This window comes from Elaeis guineensis, chromosome 13, assembly GCF_000442705.2.
Source record: "Elaeis guineensis isolate ETL-2024a chromosome 13, EG11, whole genome shotgun sequence".
Lineage (NCBI taxonomy): Eukaryota > Viridiplantae > Streptophyta > Magnoliopsida > Arecales > Arecaceae > Elaeis > Elaeis guineensis.
The window spans coordinates 35179265-35198000 of record NC_026005.2 but is presented as its reverse complement, the minus strand read 5'-3'; positions in this window follow the sequence as shown (position 1 = coordinate 35198000).

Sequence of the window (18736 nt, the reverse complement as noted above, 5' to 3'; positions counted from 1 at the left end):
GGATTGTGGTGCATTTCAACCTACATAAGGCATTGAGATCTGATCTCAATTTTAATTTTTAATTTTTAAATTATATGCATGCCTTAGATTCAAGGCTTGGATAGATGTAGATTAGATATATAGCATGTGGAGTTAAAAGATTTAACCTAGATCTATTTTTATTATTATTTCAAAATATTTTAAAATCTATACATGCTAGTCTACCTAGTTTTCTAATAGTGGTATCAGAGCCACTGGTTCTTTAAGACATATATAATCTAATTTTTATGTTAGATCTGAAAGTTTAGATGATTTAATATTGATCTTGTGCTGGTATAAGATTGTCCTGGTATAGGATTTATCTCCTATATTGAAAAGATTGTCCTAGCATAAAATTGATCGATTTTGAGAACTATTTTTTAAAATATTTAAATTAATCTTTTAAATTTAAAAATTAATATATATGACATATTTTTATTTATATTAGATCTAAAATTAGAATGATTAAATATTCGTATTGGACTGGTATAAGATTGTCTTGGTATAGGATTTATCTCCTGTATTGAAAAGATTATCCTAATTTGATGCAAACCTTTTTTTCTCAAATATTATTTTTAAAATATTTTAATTATTATTATAGATCTAATTATGTATTTATTTAATATGTATAAATTTAGTTTTAGATCTAAAAATTAATATATATGATATATGTTTATAGTTTAGATCTAAAACTTGATATATGTGATACATGACATTAAGTTTAGATTTGAAACTGTTTCAAGATCATAAGCCACTAATGCATGCAATAAGATATAATCTAAAGTATATTTTTAGAATTTAAAAATTATATTATTGCATGTGGGTATGGGTTGAACAAATTAGGTTTAATGATCAAACTACAATTAGGATCAATTGATTAGATCAGGCTAGAACCCATTGTCAATTTTGAGCAGTTGATTGAACCTAATCAATTGTTGGTTAGGATTAGATTAAAGGGGCTCAAAGTCAGTTTTAGTTGTTGTTAGTCTCATCGATTCATATTTTGATATGAATTGATTAACATAAGATCTAATTTGGCTTGGTGGTTAAGGGTCCATTTCAATAGGTTAACCTGATCGATTCTAATCGATCAATTTGGTCTCCAAGACAACTATCTAGATGATGATTATTTAATTAGTTCTATTGTCTGACCTGACCAATTTATTGGTGTCTAAGAAAAGCAACGGGGGGACTCCCACTCATCTTAACTTACTTGGCCATTTTGGAAGATTTAGTTTCATACTAGGTTACTTAGTGACTCAAGTTCACCCATGCCGACTAAGATAGTCAGACATATGGATGTGCTGATCTAAACTTGATAAGTTGGATATCTTCTCTGCTGATTTAAAAGAGATCTAAACCTAAATCTTCTCACTAAATATTAAGTCTAGAGGTTTTCCATCATTGTAGAGATACGGGTGCCTTTATGGCATCGATCATTCTCGATTAGTTACAGTAGTTCAATTACATCAGATATTGGGTTTCAGTCATGTAGAAAAATATGAATTTTAAAAATTTATAAATATGCATATCGAAAGCTTTAATAATTAAAACTGTCGAACCGAAACCCAAATCCTAGAATCACTTTGTAGTTGTCGAACAAAACAAAATCCAAGCATGCAAAGAGATAAAAAATTATACTTTCTCCAATGAGTAGTATGGTAAGAAGGTGATCTTCATGAGATTTCAAAATAGAAGTCCCCCAATGGTGATCCATATGAAAGTTGGTCAAGATCCTTCCTAATCAATGCACTGCCGCAGCTTTTTCTTCATAAGAACACTATCGACTTCAAACTCAAAGAATGATTGCACCAATGCTCAGTTGCCTTCGATTTCATCACTAGGATCACACCAAAAGAATTTTCTCTAGAATCTCACAACCTAAGATTTGATTTTATGTTTCAACACATGAAAAAATCAAACCTTTGGACAAGCTCACAATACTTACTATTTTTCTCACCACCCTTCTTTCTATTTTTCCTCCCAATTTTTTTCTTGTCTATTTTTTAGATTTTTTTTTCAGATTTTTCCTCTCTTATCATACACCAAAAGCCTCTAATTTTTCATCAAAATCCAGCCATTATCCTATACGAGATGCCCCATATAAATAGATAAGGAAGGGATGTCAAAAGAACCAAGGGGTGCCAACTCTTGGCGCTCCACTTCTCTCATGTGGAAAATTAATTCTCTGATGAATTAAGTGGTACAAAAGAGGCTTCACAAAAATGACTCTTTCTCTTCTACACCCCATAATTCCCTTATTAAATTCTGGCATGTGACAATTAAGAAAATGGAGGAAACCAATGAGATGGTTAAGAGTCTTAATGAAGAAGGACTCTTCCTCTTCTTAATGCTAAAAAGGGTGGGCAGCAATTAATTTTTGGCATGAAACCAGGGTGGCGTGGAGATCTTCTTCCACACTTGAAACTCTTCTAAGTTGTATAAGAACCCAATTAAAATAGATCCAATCAAATCAAGTCAAAGGCAACAGGTTCAGTTTAGCTCAAACACTTTGAACTTAACTTAATTAGGAACTTGGATCAACATAAGGTGCTAGCATATCAAATTAACCTCTAAGATTTATAATAAATTTTAATTAAATTAGATCAAGATTAAATCTCAAAGTGTGTGATCTATTGAATTTCAAATCTAGCCAGCAGTAGACACAGACTCTTGACCTAACCCTAATCCGATCAGATTAGGTCAGTTCAAGAGTCTCAATCAACTAGAACTCTTCCTAATTAATTCTTGAATTAAACTCTTTTAATTTTGATGAGTCCACAAGTCAATATTGATATCTAACAATGTATCATGACTATCCAAAAAAAATAAAATTTGATAAAAATTATCAAAATATTCTTCCATGGTATGTTATTGTGCAATTTAATCCTTCAGTCAAATAATATTCCAGATGAGCTGTGAGCATGAAATTATATCAAATCTAATTGCTTATCTAAATATATCTCGATTAGAAGATGATGATTTAGTTAATGATATGTTAGAAATACCTTTCTAATTATCATCTTGCTTTGCCCAAAGACTTCTAGAATCATCAAACTATGAGATCACATAACATATTTGCTCCCCTTATTAAAAGTGACTGATCCCTTATTGATCACTCACAACCTCCATGTATACTCCTTCACATCCAGAATACTCCATACAATGATCAAAGAACCAAGTTAGAAAGTGAACCAAAATATAGATTCATATACATAAGGTACCATTGGTGATCTCAGATCAAAGGATCACTTACACAACTCTCACTAGAGAATAATCAACTGACATATAAATAAGACTCCATCAGATATTCTCTCATAGGTCTATTTAGTGAACTCATTCTCTAATGAGCATCTACATCCTTATGTTAGTATCACCACATAAGAGGTTGTGAGATCAACCACCCTCATCAGTGAGCATACATAGGACGTGCCAGTCTTATCGGTATTATTGATCCTTGACTCAATAAACTAATGATTGAGAATATTTTAGGTCATGGCTATCAATAATTTAGGTCTCACTGGCATGATCTCATCATGGTCTTAAAACTATTGCCCAGACCTATGAGGTTCATTATAATCTTAAAAATAATAATAAGATGCAACATATAATGAATTGAAAAGCCTATTTTATTAAATAACAATGTCAATTATATGAGTTTGAAAGATAAATTATAAAAAATATCCGATTACACCCCACATATGATTGGTTTGTAAGATATTATTCTTTCAATCTTTCACTTGCACTAAAATCAATCGCCTCTATACTTGATGCCATGCAATAAGATTGCAGTCAAACTGCTGCAATGATAAGACCTTAGTGAATGGATCTGCTACATTGTTCTTGATATCAACTCACTCCACGATCACATCACATCTTTCAACTATCTCCTGAACAAGGTGAAACTATCTTAGGATGTATTTGGATTTATAATGAGACCTCGATTCTTTGACTTGAGCAACTGCCCCAGTATTATCACAATAAAGGGGCATTGATTGTTCATGTTAGATGTATGTCCTAGAAACCAACATAGCTGACACATTGTAATTAATCTAGGACATAATTTTATACTTAATATATTGATATGATCAATAAAAGAATAATTTTTTTTTCATTCAAGTGTGATGTATTCTTGAATCATTTATAAAATTAGTTTCGATATATATTCTTAAAGTGTTGAGAATTAGAGACATATATTTAATTCCTAAAGGCTCCCGGTCACAGGATAATCATGAAGATGGTGATAGATTCGGATAGACTGATGCACAAATTATTTTCTTCGAGATAGATGGATCTCTAATCTACTGTGTAGAGATACAGGACGACAATGTGAGTGGTTGTTAGAGAACAACTAGCACTGAGCGTGACTATACGAGAGATCACTTGAATTTCTATTCAATTGTTAGTGATTGTCTCGATGTTGTAGTTGTGTGTCTGATCTTTTGATTTGAGATGGCACTACTACTCGTAGTGAAGCTGTTGAAGTTTGATTGACACATAAATATGGGTCTCAATAAGCCCTTGTAGTGGATATTGGCGACTGTTGGTCCACTATAGGAGTAGGGTGTGCATCAAGATAGGAACTATCAATCTTGATAGAGAAAAATAGTCCTATAAAATTTGAGAAGCTAAATCCATGAATCTGTAGCCATAGTAGAGTGATTGATGGAAAAGAGTTTTCATAGACAACACATCTGGACTTGAGCTAATCAAATCAATCATATGATTGATGTTGAGGTGTGATGATTTATCCATGACCTGCTATCTAATCGGGACTCACGATAGAGAGAATGAATCATACATTAACTACACCTAAAAGTTTATTTCAGTTCTACTGGATTGCCACTATATATTGCTAGGTGTCACTGATGGATTGTGAGAGCTCACTAGGGTTGCTTTGGATCAACAATCTTTGATTGAGTTAGAGTAGAATTATTTCGATTCATTGAAAAAAGTTTCAATGATACAATGATATAGATCATTGTATGTCTTACTACCAGATAGAATTGAACCTATGAGATCATACAACAAAAAGATCATGCCTAAAATTAGTAATTGAGCTTATGAAGTGTCAATTGAGTTTAGAAAAATCTATTGGGTTCATGGTAACCTTGCTAGCACATGGTTGGATCCAATTTCTCTTTCAGTTAGGATTACTTATTTGATAAGTTAATTCTAACTTAATTATCTGCTAAATATCTACATGAATAAGATTCATGAGACTCTAATTATTGGGTGTCTAAGGTTATGGATCACATAAATTAAGAGTGCAAGTTCTTTATGAATCTCTTTGATAGTTATTATGGGGCGCCACTTTGAATTGTTCAATTTGAATATGTCCATTGATTAGAGGGCTTTTAGTTCTCATATGAGGTGTCTCTTGGGTGCAAAAGAAGATGTCTAATTATGGGTGCAAGGGCTCCAATAGTTGGTGCCTAATGGGCTTCCTAATGTAAGTTGGATAACTAAAGTTAATAGGAATCCTGATACAAGTAGGACTTGTATTATATGATTGAATAGGATTCAATCTTTGTTCTTATAAAAGAAGACCTCCTCTAAAGTCCTAAGATCATCCAAGCCACCCCCTCTCGATGCCCAAAAAGCTCCCCATGCCCCTCTTCCTTCTCCCTTTCTCTTCTTCTCCCTTGGGTGTCCCATACATGCCCCATACTTGGGACGTGCATCCCAAGTATTGCACACGCCCAAGGCATTGGGCGGCCATTCATCTGCTAGTTGTTGGTCTCTCGTAGCACTATAAGGCAAGGAGAAAGGCTAGAAAGGAAGAGAAGATAAGGATCAAGGAGAAAGATCAAACATTAATCGCAATCCAGACTTCGTTCAGATTCAATAGGCTGAATTTTGGAGAATCAAAATTCAGATCTTAGAGAGCTATTCTAATTGATCCCGAGTGGATACTCATAGAGACCAGATACTTGTGTGACTAACAGAGAGCCTCATCTCTTCCAGATCCAGATTTGAAGAAAGAGATTATGAAAAAGGTATGTGATTTGATCACAATTTAAATTTCAACATATATCAATTTCAGTATATGAAATAGATCCATGTGGTTTTATATTTTTATGTATATAAAATTTAAATTAAAATTATTTTAATCTTATCCTCTGCTATGATATTCAAAAAATTAAGTTTTTGAAAAGATTTTTGATATACATATTTTTGAAAAGATTTTAAAATCAATTTTTTTCTTAATACATAAGATATATGGATAGATTTTTAAATTTAAAATTTAATTTTGAATTTAATTTTAGAACATATAGTTGATATGTTGTTGCATGCATAGATCTGAATTTTGAACTACAAAGAGTTCTAGTTAATATTCATGTGAAATATAGATGCATGCATGAAATTTAAAATTTTTTATAATCTAAATTTTGATTCATATATGTGATATATAATTACATATTTAGATCATAAATTTATTTTTAATCTTATTCATGACTAGTATATGAGATATATGATATCATACTTAGATCTGAAATTTTATTTAGATCTAATTATACATGCATATATATGATATATATTTGTATGTTAAAATTTAAAAATTATTTTTATATTTTAAAACTTACATTAATGTAAAAAATTTAGATCTAAAATATGATTTTAGAATCTAAAATTTATGTTTGTACATGAGAGTTTTGGTCATGAAAAAATTAAAAGTTAGGTCATGTAATAAGATTGCATCTAAGATTTTTGATTTGAGTCATATGGGTCTAATTCAATTAAGTAATTGGTCAAATCAAGTCAAGTATTGAATTGAGTTAGATCAATTAAGTTAATGATCATACAATTATTGTTAATCAAATCGATTGAGTCCCATATATAGAATCGATTAACCTAAAGTCCTAATTTGGCCCATTGGTTTGGGCCCGATACGCTTGAGCTGACCAATTCTGATCAATCGATCTATTGATGACTAAGGTAAGTTAATGAGATATGATTATTTAATTAATTTTGTTAGCCAACCTAATCAATTTATTGGTGTCTAAGAAAGGCAATGGGGGGACCCCCACTGTTCTCCACTTACCTGGCCAATTTAGAAGATTGGGTCTTGAATTAGGTTGCTTAGCATTTTAGTTTAGCCCATGCCAGTTAGATCAGTCATATGATGACTGATTAGATGAGACGTAAACTCAAACCTCTTCATAAATATTAAGTCATAGGTCTTCCACCATTGTAGATGTACAAACGTGTTACCAGCATTGATTGTTCTCGATTGATTACAGTGGTTCAGTTGCATTAGGAACACGCAATCACTCTATTAGCAAAGAGTTGCTCCAGGATAAGGATGGGGTTGGACCCAGTAACTGTTAGGTGAGGGACCTAATGACGGCCTTGTACCTGCTTGTGAATGGTGGGTCAAGCTTAACTAAGAAATGTGGGCAATAACTGTTAGGTGAGCCCACATGACTTAGAGTCCAAGTAGCTGCAACATGATTAGTGAAGCATTTGGGCAAAGAGTTGGCCATGCATCGGTGTGCATGTTACCAATAACTGTTAGGTGAGGTGCATGTCATCGATGGGACTGTAGCATCCACTAGGAATTCTTTGTCATGTTAGGATTTTTGTTTCCTTTTTAGGGAGTGGAAGGATCTGAAAAATTAGTGGGAGTCATTATTTGCATCTTAAAGTCCTTAGAAGCAAACTAAAAAAAAATTAAGTATAAAAGTCTAACTTGAATCTCTACTCTTGCAGTTAAACCATTATGTTAGCCTCAAACTCTCTAGCTCGTATCCTTGAAATCAATCGTTTGACTGGTAATAATTTCAATAACTGGCTCAAAAACCTCAAGATTGTCTTGACTTCAGAAAAGTTAAGCCATGTTCTTGACCAAGATCCCGTTGTGTTGTCAAACCATCCTACTACTAAGCAGAGAGCTGCTTTTGAGAAGTGGATGGATGAAGATAGTCGGGTTAAGTGCTATGTGGTGGCGTCTATGTCAAACAAGTTGCAAAGCCAATACGAGCATATACCCACTGTCAGGGCCATGATTACTCACCTATAAGAGTTGTATGGTGAGTAGAGCCATACTGCATGCTTCGAAGTGTCTAAAAGACTCTTCAACTTGAAGATGTGCGAAGGGTAGTCTGTCCATAAGCACTATATGACAGTGATCAAGGACATTGAGGAGCTTGGGAAGCTTAGGCTGGATATGTAAAAGAAATTGCAGATGGATCTGATCCTTCAATCCCTTACTAGTTCATATAGTCAATTCATCATGAATTTTTATATGAACAAACTTGACTACACTATTCTCAAACTTATCAACATGTTGGTCACAACGGAGGGTACCTTGAAGAGTTCAAGAGGCTCTGTTCTTGCTGTGGAGCAGACTTCTTCTTTCAAGAGAAAATTTGTTGGAAGAAAGAAGGCTAAATCTGCAAAGAAGCAGAAGAAAGAAAGCAAGTCGAAGAAGGATGGTCCAAAGGTGGCTGAGGCAAAAGAAAAGTGTTTCCACTGTCATGCTGAAGGCCACTGAAGAAAGAACTGTCCAAAATACCTAAAGAGCCTAAAGATCAAAAAAGATGATAAACCTTTCGAAGGTATGCTCGTAATTGAATCTAACTTTATGGTTTATTCTACTTCTAGTTGGGTATTGAACTCTGGCTCGAGTGCTCATATATGTACCTTAATACAGAGTCTGCTAGAAAGAAAGAGATTGAGGAAAGATGACATGATCATTCGAGTCGACAATAGAGTAAAGGTTGCTGTAGAGGCCTTGGCACTTTCTCTCTTCGATTACCATCTGACGTTAGATTAGATTTGAAAGACTGTTATGATGTTCCTGTAGCTAATTGGAATTTAATTTTCATGTCTGTGCTAGCACAGAAAAGTTTTGAAATTAGTTTCAATAAAAAATTTTGTTCCATTTATTTACGAAATAAATTAATTGCACGAAGTCTTTTAATTGACAGTTTTTATCACTTGCATGTTGATGCGAATGTGAACCTAAACGAGCAAATAGTGAGTGCCGTAGGTCAAAAGAGACCCAGAGATGAAATTAACTAGAAGTACTTGTGGCACCATAGAATAGGCCATATAGGAGAGGACAGGATAAACAAATTGAAAAAGAATGGGATCTTTGGCTTTCTTTGCCCAGAGCCATATCCAGCTTGTAAATCTTGCCTTTGAGGAAAGATGGCTAAGTTACCCTTTGTAGGATATGGGGAAAGGGCTATAGAGCTACTTGCCCTGGTACACACCGATGTGTGTGGGCCATTTGATATGCAGACCAGGGATGGTTACACCTAGTTCATTACCTTTATCGATGATTTGTCTAGGTACGGATATGTGTATCTAATGAAATACAAGTCTAAGGCCTTTGAAAAGTTCAAAAAATTCAGATATCAAGTAGAAAAGCAGACAGGCAAGCCCGTTAAGGTTCTTCGATCCGATCGAGGAGGTGAATACTTTAGTAAAAAATTTTTGGAATATCTTAAAGACAATGGTATAGTCTCTCAGTGGACCCCACTTGAAACATCTCAGCTCAACGGGGTATCCAAAAGGAGGAATAGGACTCTATTGGATATGATCTGATCCATGATGAGCTTCACTAATTTACCCTTATTTTTTTGGAGATATGCCTTATTAACTGTCATTCACTTGTTGAATAGGATTCCTTCAAAGTCTGTTCCACCATACCATATGAGATATGGTTCGGTAAGAAGTCGAGTCTGAGTTATCTTAAGACTTGGAGATGTCCGACCTATGTCAAGAGACAGATGATGGAGAAGTTGGAGGATAGATCTATTATAGCTCATTTTATAGGGTATCTAAAAGAATCTATGGGATACTACTTCTACTTTCCACAAGATCACAATGTGATTGTGAGTCAAAATGTTGTATTCTTAGAAAAATAGTTTATCTAGGATGACGATAGTGGGAGGTTAGTAGAGCTCGAAGAGAAGGTCTCTGAAGAGCTCAGAGCTATAGATCCTCAGGAACCTGTAATTCATGAGCCAGTAGTTAATCTTTCTCTACCACCTCATAGATCTAGCAGGCTCTTCTGACCTTCTGAAAGGTACATGGGTATGCTTATGGAGGAAGTGAAGAAAATATTCTTTATGAGAGATAAAGGTCATATCGATGACCCTAATATTTTTGATGAGATGATGTCTGACATCGATTTTGAGAAGTGGTTAGATGCAATGAAGTCAGAAATTGACTCAATGTACTCGAACCAAGTCTGAACTTTAGTGGATCTACCTGAGAGTATTGTACCTATTGGGTGTAAATGGATCTACAAAAGAAAGATAGGTACCGATGGTAAGGTAGAGACTTATAAAGCTAGGCTTGTGGCTAAAGGTTATAATCAGCGTGAAGGCATTAACTATCAGAAAATCTTCTCGTCCGTAGTCATGCTAAAATTCATCCGCACTCTGCTTGCTGTTGCAGCTTATTACGATTATAAAATCTGGTAGATGGATGTGAAAACTACTTTCTTGAATGGATATCTTGAAGAAGATATCTATATGGAGTAGCCTATAGGTTTCACGTCCGGTGATGGTGATCACAGAGTCTGCAAGCTGCAAAGGTGCATATACAGATTAAAGCAGGCTTCTCAGAGTTGGAACATCATTTTGATGAGATAATTAAATCATTTGATTTCATAAAAAATGAAGAGGAACCTTATGTATATAAGAGGGTCAGTGAGAGTACGATCATCTTTTTCATATTATACATGGATGATATTCTTCTTATTGGGAACGATATTCTCATACTGACCATGGTCAAAAGATGGTTGTCCAAAAAATTCTCCATGAAAGGCCTAGGGGAAGCATCCTATTTTCTCAAAATAAAGATCTATAGGGATAGACCTAAATGGATGCTTGGCCAATCATAAAAGCTGTACATAGAGAAGGTGTTGAAGAAGCTCAGCATAGAAAACTCCAAGAGAGGTCTTTTACCTCTCAGGTATGGTATTCGTCTCTTTAAGATGATATGTCCGACCACATCCAAGGAGGTTCAGTGCATGAGTAGGATTTCTTATGCTTCGGCAATAGAAAGCCTCATGTATGCCATGCTATGTACCTAATCTGATATTGCCCTTGCATGAGCATAACGAGTAGATATCAGTCGAATCCAGATGAAGAGCACTGGACAGCTGTGAAGAACATCCTTAAGTACTTAAGAAGGACTAAGGATTTGTTCTTGGTCTTTGGAGGAGACTCTGAGTTGCGAGTTGAGAAGTATACTGATTCAGACTTCATGTCTGATCCTGATGATAGAAAGTCTACATTAGAGTATGTGTTCATTTGCAATGGTGGTACAGCCGCTGAAAGAATTCCAAGCAATTTATCATAGCAGATTCGACCACGGAGGCTGAATATGTCGTTGCTTTGGATGCTACGAAAGAAGGATTCTGGTTCAAAAAGTTTGTTATAAAACTTGGAGTCATGACATCGGATGCCATACCACTATACTGTGACAACAATAGAGCCATAGCACTTGCTAAGAAGCCGAGTCTCATCAAAAATCAAAGCACATCGAGTGGCATTATCATATCATACGTGACTACCTCGATAAGAAATATGTCGAGGTGCGAAGAGTAGACTCCACGGATAATGTGGCAGACCCGCTGACTAAGCAACAGAGCCATAAAAAATGAAAGTCCACCTTGAAAAGATGAGACTTAGATTTATGGCCAATTGACTTCAGTCCAAGTGGAAGATTGTTAGATGTATGTCCTAGAAGCCAATATGACTGACACGTTGTAATTAATATAGGGCATAATCTTGTACTTAATATATTGATATGATCAATAAAAGGATAATTTCTTTTTCATTCAAGTGTGATGTGTTCTTGAATTGTCCATGAAATTAGTTTTGATACATATTCTCAAAGTGTTAAGAATTAAAGACATATATTTAATTCCTAAAGACTCCCGATCATAGGATCATCATGAGGACGGTGACAGATTTAGATAGACTGGTGTACAAATCGCTTCTTTTGAGATAGATGGATCTCTAATTTGCTGTGTAGAGATATAGGATGATGAGTGCAGATGGTTGTTAAAGAATAACTAGCACTGAGCGTGACTATATGAGAGATCACTTGGATTTCTATTCAATCGTCAATGATTGTCTCGAAGCTATAGTTGTATGTCTGGTCCTTTGACTTGAGATGGTACTACTACTCACAGTGTGGCTACTGGAGTTTGATTGACACATAAATATGGATCTCAATGAGCCTTTGTAGTGGATATTGGTGAAAGTTGGTCCACTATAGGAGTAGGATGTGCATCAAGATAGGATCAATCAATTTTGATAGAGAAGAGTAGTTCTATAGAATTTGAAAAGTTAAGTCCGTGAATCTGTGGCCACAGTAGAGTGATTGATGGAAAAGAGTTTTCATAGACATCACATCTGGATTTGAGCTAATCAAATCTATCATATGACTGATGTTGAGGTTTGACAATTTATCCATGACTTGTCATCTAGTCGGGACTCATGATAGAGGGACTGAATCACACGTTAACTACACCTATAGATTTATTTCAGTTCTACTAGGTTGTCACTATATACTGCTAGGTGTCATTGGTAGATTGTGAGAGCTCACTAGGATTATTTTGGATCAACAATCCTTGATTGAGTTAGAGTGGAATTATTTCGACCCATTGAAAAGAGTTTGTTGCTCATAGATTGATTTTGATGATTACAAAGCAGATTGAAGGGATACAAATATTTTTATTTGAAAAAGTCTTTATGCTCTTCAGGGGCAAAATCATAATTTTACTAAAATCCTGATTTGATAGTATCATTTGGTAGAACAAATGATTTGTAATCTATTGGTGAAAATTTCATTATTTTTGGACTTATATTTTTGAAGTTATGAATGTTTGAAGTGCATGAGTCGACTCATGAGTCAACTCATGGCACAATGAGCTGATTGGCACGCTAAAATTTCCCTTGGCACACTGGTTTTTTGGCTTGGCACGACCTGTGAGTCGACTCATGAGTCGACCCACAAGGCATGAGTAGACTCATGAGTCGACCTCTGCTGGTTTGGGCCAAAAAAAAAATCCAGAAACCAACATTTCTGGCTGTTGCAACAGAAGTCGACTCATGAGTCGACCCCTGAAGCATGAGTCGACTCATGAGTCGACCCCTACGACGGAAATTATCCGCAACGGCTAGTTTTTTGCCCGTTTTAATTGCCTTTAATGCTCCCTTAAAATGCTCTAATGGCTCTTTTTCTGTCTAAAATGTTTTTCCTTGTTTCTTAAAGCTATAAAAGGTTTCAAAAGGTGAAAAACAAAGGGGGATCCACAATATACACGAGAGATACAAGAGATCTACAATATACACAAAAGACATACGAGAGATTTTGAAAGAGAAAAGCAAGAGTGTTCAAAAGGGCTTTCAAGAGCATTCAAAGAGAGGGTTTTTCAAGCCAACTTTTCAACCTTGATCAAGAGCTCTTTCAAAGCCTTCAAGAAGTCTTCAATCAAAGATCATCTTCTCCTCAAGCGTTCATTCAACTCTTCATCCATCTTGAGGAAATCCACAAGGGGCTTCTTTATTTGAGTAAAGTGTATTTAATATTTTATTCGCTCATTTAAGGAGCTATTCTTGTACTTATTTATGCTCTAAACTGTCTTACTCTTTGTGAGTAATTGTTCTTGTTTTGGAGGGTTTTCAGAATAAGGGAAGGTTGATCCTAACCTGAAATCGGAGTATTTTGGATTGGCTTGTACCCAGAAAATAAGTGGACTAGCTTGGGATAGCTAGTGTCAGAGTTTCCGATGTTTGTATTCGGGTTGAATACAAGTATAGTGGATTGAAATTCCCAAGTAGGAGCTTGGGGAGTGGATGTAGGTGCAAGGTTGGCACTGAACCACTATAAATCCTTGTGTTTGTGGTGTGCTTTATTGTTTCTCTCTATTTCTTTATTATATCCTTGCATTCTTGCTTTAGGTAATTAATCTTGAACTAAAGTCCTTCTCCTCATTCATCAAGCTTTTAACAAATACTTTTCATAAGTAATTAGTTAAGCTTAAATTTTTTAAAACCCAATTCACCCCCCCTCTTGGGTTGCATAGCTGGGCAACAAGTGGTATCAGAGCCCGGTGCTCTAGCCCTTCTTTGATCTAACAATCAAAGAGCCAAAGATCTATGGCAACCCATGTCGGTACTTCTCTAGCCGAGGGGCAATCTACCAACCGACCTCCACTTTTCAATGGGTCTAATTACACCTATTGGAAAGCTCGGATGAAGATATTCATACAAGCACTCGACTATGATATGTGGAGTATCATAGTGAACGGTCCTCACACACTCACCAAGATTATAGATGGTGAGGAGTCAACCAAACCCGAGAAAGAATGGGATGAGGTTGATAAGAAATTGGCACAATTAAATGCTAAAGCTATGAATGTTCTTTATTGTGCACTTGATGCAAATAAATTTAATCGCATTTCTACTTGTGCATCTGCTAATGAAATATGGGATAGGTTAGAAGTAACCCATGAGGGAACAAATCAAGTAAAAGAGTCTAAAATAAACATGCTTGTGCATAAATATGAATTGTTTAAAATGGAGCATGATGAGTCCATAACTGCTATGTTTACTCATTTTACTGATATAATTAATGGTTTGAAGAGTCTTGGCAAATCTTATACTAACAGTGAGCTTGTAAGGAAGATTCTCAGGTCATTGCCAAGAACTTGGGAAGCCAAGGTGACTGCCATCCAAGAAGCAAAGGACTTAAACACTCTACCTCTAGAAGAGCTTCTTGGATCCTTGATGACTCATGAACTTAGCATGAAGCAACATCAAGAGGATGAAGTCAAAAAGAAAAGAACCATTGCCCTCAAATCCACGGCCTCGCCTAATGATGAAACGGATGACACTGAAGATGAAGAACAGGATGAAGAGATGGCACTCATCACCTGGAGATTTAAGAAGTTTCTAAGAAAAAGGAAACAGGGGATGAGAAAGAAGTCATTCACAAAAGGGGAACAAAGCAAAGAGAAAGAGAAAGATCAACCCCTTATATGCTACGAGTGCAAGAAGCCGGGACATTTCAAATCCGAATGTCCACAACTGAAGAAAGGTCCCAAAAAGTTCAAAAAGAAAGCAATGATGGCGACTTGGAGTGCGAGTGATAACTCAAGCTCCGATGAGGAAACCTCAACAGAACAAGCCAACCTGTGCCTTATGGCACACGAAAATGAGGTAACTTCTGAATCCCCTAGTGAATTTACTTTTGAAGAATTGCATGAAGTATTCTATGATTTAATTGATGAATTAAAGAAACTAGGGATGAAAAACAAAGAACTGAAATTGGAAAATCAGTCCTTAGTGAAACAAGCTGAAAACCTTTCAATTGAAAAATCCACCTTAATTCAAGAAAATCAAAGCTTAAAGAATGAAATTAACAAGCTAAAACCTATAGTAGATAAGTTCACCTTAAGTTCAAACAAACTAAATATGATTCTTGATAATCAAAAAGCTGTATATGATAAGGTTGGACTAGGCTATAACCCCTTGAAGAAACAAAAATTTCTGAAAAATATTTATGTAAATTATTCAAGTAACAAGTCTACAAATATTAGTTGTTTCAAATGTGGTAGAATAGGACATAAATCATACACATGCCTTATTAACAAATCTGCAAACACAACTATAAAGAAAATATGGGTTCCAAAAGGAACCATTTTGACTAACCTAAAAGGATCCAAGAAAGTTTGGGTACCTAAGACAGAAACTTGACTTTTGCTTGCAGGTGTGTCTAGCATCCCAAGGAGGAAACAGGAAATGGTATCTTGACAGTGGATGCTCGAGACACATGACTGGTGATGAATCACAATTCATCACGCTTGATGCTAAGGATGGAGGGATGGTCACCTTTGGAGATAATGGCAAAAGAAAGATCATCGGGATAGGTAACATTGGTATCACTCCCTCCAAATACATTGAAAATGTTTTGTTAGTTAAAGGTTTAAAGCATAACTTACTTAGCATTAGTCAATTTTGTGATAAAGGGTATAAAGTTGTTTTTGAATCATCTGTTTGCATTGTGACTAGTCCTATTAACGATGGCATTAAATTTATAGGACATAGGCATGGCAATGTTTATATGGTAGATTTGAATGATTTAGCCAAATTAGACATGCAATGCCTAGTATCCTTGAATGCTAAAGTTAATGAGACTAGTTGGCTGTGGCATCGTAGACTTGCACATATTAGCATGCATTCTCTTTCAAAATTAATTAAGAAAGAATTAGTTCTTGGTTTGCCAAAACTGAATTTTGAAAAGGATAGAATTTGTGATGCATGCCAATTAGGTAAACAAACTAGAGTTTCATTTAAATCCAAAAATATTATTTCAACTTCTAGACCTTTAGAGCTCTTGCATATGGACTTATTTGGACCATCTAGAACCACTAGTCTAGGAGGAAAACGATATGGTTTTGTAATTATAGATGATTACTCTCGTTTTACTTGGATTTTCTTTTTGGCACACAAAGATGAAACTTTTCATATTTTCACTAAATTTCATCGAAAAATCACTAATGAAAAAGAGTTTTCAATTCAAAATATTAGAAGTGATCATGGAACTGAATTTGAAAATCAAGATTTTGAAAATTTTTGTGATAAAAATGGAATTGGCCATAACTTCTCTGCTCCTAGGACACCCCAACAGAATGGGGTAGTTGAAAGAAAAAACAGAACCTTAGAAAAAATGGCCCGTACCATGCTTTGTGAAAGCAACCTTCCAAGATATTTTTGGGCAGAAGCAATTAACACAGCATGTTACATTTTAAATCGTGCTTTGATTAGACAATTTTTAAAGAAAACCCCCTATGAACTTTGGAAAGGAAGAAAACCAAATATTGCATATTTTTATATTTTTGGTTGCCGATGTTTTGTATTAAATAATGGCAAAGAAAGACTTGGTAAATTTGACGCAAAATCAGATGAAGCAATCTTTCTAGGTTACTCCTCCACTAGTAAAACATTTAGAGTTTTCAACAAAAGAACTTTAGTAGTTGAGGAGTCCATACATGTTATTTTTGATGAATCTAACGATCTTCCTTCAAGGAAGAATGAGGGTGTTGATGATGCAGATCCACTAATAGAAGGTATGAAGGAGATCACTCTGAAAGATTCAGCAACTCCAGAAGACAAGGATCAAGAAGACAAACAAGATGAGAGAGGTGAAGAAATTCAAGAACAACCTCAAGGTACAAATGACCTACCCAAGGAATGGAGGTATATTCACAACCACCCTAAGGAGTTAATTATTGGTGATCCTATGCATGGGGTAAAAACCCATTCTTCACTTAGAGATGTAGTTAATCATTGTGCTTTTGTATCTCATTTTGAACCTAAAACTTTTGAAGAAGCTGAAAATGATCATAATTGGATTAATGCAATGCAAGAGGAACTTAATCAATTTGAAAGAAATAATGTTTGGACCTTAGTATCTAGACCTAAAAATTATTCAATAATTGGCACAAAATGGGTCTTTAGAAATAAATTAGATGAGTATGGTAATGTAATTAGAAATAAAGCAAGACTGGTTGCTAAGGGATATAATCAAGAAGAAGGAATTGATTTTGATGAAACCTTTGCACCTGTTGCTAGATTAGAAGCTATTAGACTTCTACTTGCATATGCTTGCTTTATGAAATTCAAATTATTTCAAATGGATGTTAAAAGTGCATTTTTAAATGGATATATTGCTGAAGAAGTATATGTAGAACAACCTCCTGGATTTGAAAATCATGCTTTTCCTAATCATGTCTTTAGATTAAATAAAGCTTTATATAGATTAAAACAAGCACCTAGAGCATGGTATGATAGGCTAAGCAAATTTCTACTAAATAATGGTTTTTCAAGAGGTAATGTAGATACAACCCTCTTTATTAAAAAAAATCAAAATGATATGCTAGTTATACAAATTTATGTTGATGACATAATTTTTGGGTCTACTAATGAATCCCTTTGTCAAGACTTTGCTAAGCTTATGCAGGGGGAGTTCGAGATGAGCATGATGGGAGAACTCACCTTCTTCCTCGGACTCCAAATCAAACAATCAAAAGAGGGAATCTCCATCAACCAAAGCAAGTACACCAAGGAACTACTCAAAAGATTTGGAATGGAGAACTGCAAACCAATTGGCACACCAATGAGTCCCTCATGTAAGCTTGACAAGGATGATGAAGGTAAATGTGTAGACTTATAATACTATAGAGGTATGATTGGCTCATTATTATATTTAACTGCAAGTAGGCCTGATATCATGTTTAGTGTTTGTTTATGTGCTAGATATCAATCTAATCCTAAAGAATCTCATTTGAATGCTGTTAAAAGAATCCTTAGATACTTAAATGGTACTCAAACTCTAGGGTTATGGTACTCTAAGGACTCACAAATTGATTTATTAGGATATTCAGATGCTGATTTTGCTGGATGTAAATTAGATAGAAAAAGCACAAGTAAAACTTGCCAATTTCTTGGAGTTAACCTAATCTCATGGTTTAGCAAGAAACAAAATTCGGTGGCACTGTCTACAGCTGAGGCCGAATACATTGCAGTCGGAAGTTGTTGTGCTCAAATCTTGTGGATTAAGCAACAACTTGAAGACTTTGGAATCAAACTTAATGAAACACCAATAAGATGTGACAACACAAGTGCCATAAATCTATCTAAAAATCCAATTCAACACTCAAGATCCAAACATATTGAAATAA